This window comes from Sminthopsis crassicaudata, chromosome 4 (assembly GCF_048593235.1).
Source record: "Sminthopsis crassicaudata isolate SCR6 chromosome 4, ASM4859323v1, whole genome shotgun sequence".
Taxonomy (NCBI): domain Eukaryota; kingdom Metazoa; phylum Chordata; class Mammalia; order Dasyuromorphia; family Dasyuridae; genus Sminthopsis; species Sminthopsis crassicaudata.
In genome coordinates this window covers 357,375,676-357,377,535 of record NC_133620.1, presented here as the reverse complement: position 1 = coordinate 357,377,535, position 1,860 = coordinate 357,375,676, and the positions used below count along the sequence as shown (strand labels likewise).

The window sequence follows — 1,860 nt, the reverse complement described above, 5'->3', positions numbered from 1 at the left end:
ATTAGAATCCTACCTCAGACACTGAAGTGCTCTATATGACCTTGGGAAAAATCATTTTATTTTAGTTTCTTCATCTATTTTAGAAGGTAGTTACACTCAGTGTTCTCTAAGATTCCACTCAGCTCTAAATCTACAACCTTGCTTTCAAGAAATGTAAGTATTATTTTCAAATACATACAGTAATACAATTTAGTGAAAAAGATCAGTCTTTTTTTTTTTGGCTGAGGTTTTTGCATCATTACTAGAAGTACTGCAATACTGGGTCAATGTGTGGAGTGGACAAAACAAATTCCTATTCCATCTCCCAGGATCTCAAAAATCCATTTAATTTGTTATCCTCAGATAGAAGATAGTATCAGATATTAAACTGACAAAAACAGATACTACACTTGATCTTAGTCAAAAGGCTGAGAAGCAATAAGCAATAACATATTCTTCACTTCAGTTCCCCTATAATGGGGGTATAGGACATTTCTAGACATAAGATGGCATCCAACATGTGGAAGATGCTCAGGGATGTGCTTTCAGAAGAATGGAAAACTGGATAGATAGGTGGACATGTGACCTAATTCATGGCTGGGAGCAGCCTTTGTCCACTGAATATGGAAACAGAACTGTATTTTTTTTTTCAAATGAACAAGCTCAGAGGCAGTGGTTCTTACATTTCCACCTAAGCAAATGAAAGATTGCTTCATTTAGTTCACGTGGTAAGGAAGAAAGGACCCATGAGATTCCCCCTTTTCCACTTCCCTATTCTTCTAGGTGTCTATGTTCCACCATAAGTATTGAAGGTTATCTAGCAGTAAAGTCCTAAGCAGCAAAGTTTCCAGTAGATCAATAGGGTTCCTCTCAGGGGAAGTGATGCTTCGTAGTAGCTGAGTTGAATTATGAGCCTAAACTCTCTTTCTTTGGAAGGAAAGAAGGAAATAAATATTTTATGTGCTTATGATGTACTAGGTTCTTGTAATTTGTTTTTAACAAAGTTTGTCTTATTTGCTTTTTACCCTAGGTGATAGATGTTATATTATTTCCATTTCATGGGTGAGGAAACTGAGGCACACAAAAGTGAATTGTCCAGAGTCCCAAATCTAGTAAGTTTCTAAGGCCACATTCTAACTCATCTTTCTTGTCAAACCTGACACTCTACCCCCTGTGCCACCTCGCTGCCCCTATTCAGAGACTAGATATTAGAGTAATTTGGGAGGGGCTTATTGTGCCCCCAAGGTATTAGGGACAATGTTTATGTATTTGTTCTTACTCTATCCTGAAATATCCCTAACTAAAAGTCAATCCAATGTTAAATAATTAACTGGAACTGGAGTTAATCACAGGACCTCTAAAATAGGGAAAATATAATAAGTCAAGGTCTTGATTTGATGGAAGAGAAAGAAAATTCTCCCTCCTTTATTTAGGATATGAGAAAAATCTCAAGGGAAGGAATAGAGCAGAGCTAGTCCTAAGAGACTAAAGCTAGAATGATGTTAAATATATTACACTGATAACTCCATATCCCTACCAACATCATCCCCCCCATTTTGTCCTCCTTACCTATTCACCACACAGACAGAATACTCGCCTTCTCACCAGTTCATGCACTAATAAGCAGCAACCAACCTTGGGCACTTAAACCAGATTAAACTGACTGCAAGGAGCTAGAAGCTAAGCTCGCCTTCAGCAGCAACCAATTCTATTTCACTCAATCTAATTCTAAAATTAAATAAGATTGATATTGAAAAGTAAAGAGAACAGATCAATATTAGTCTGGTTTGTTTGCTACATTCTTGGGCATGCTGGGACTGCTGAACACCACTGGGAAAAGGCCCCACAGTCACACATATAACAAAGTACAGTAAAATCTCA

The 1,860-nt window shown here is 37.4% G+C and overlaps 1 non-coding gene across 1 annotated transcript; it reads right to left on the bottom strand.

The window, feature by feature from the left end:
• Positions 1-225: 225 nt before the first annotated feature.
• Positions 226-419, bottom strand: LOC141541930 (U2 spliceosomal RNA). The gene has a single exon (XR_012481950.1). It is a non-coding gene; the product is annotated as a U2 spliceosomal RNA (small nuclear RNA).
• Between the last annotated feature and the right edge of the window lie 1,441 nt (positions 420-1,860).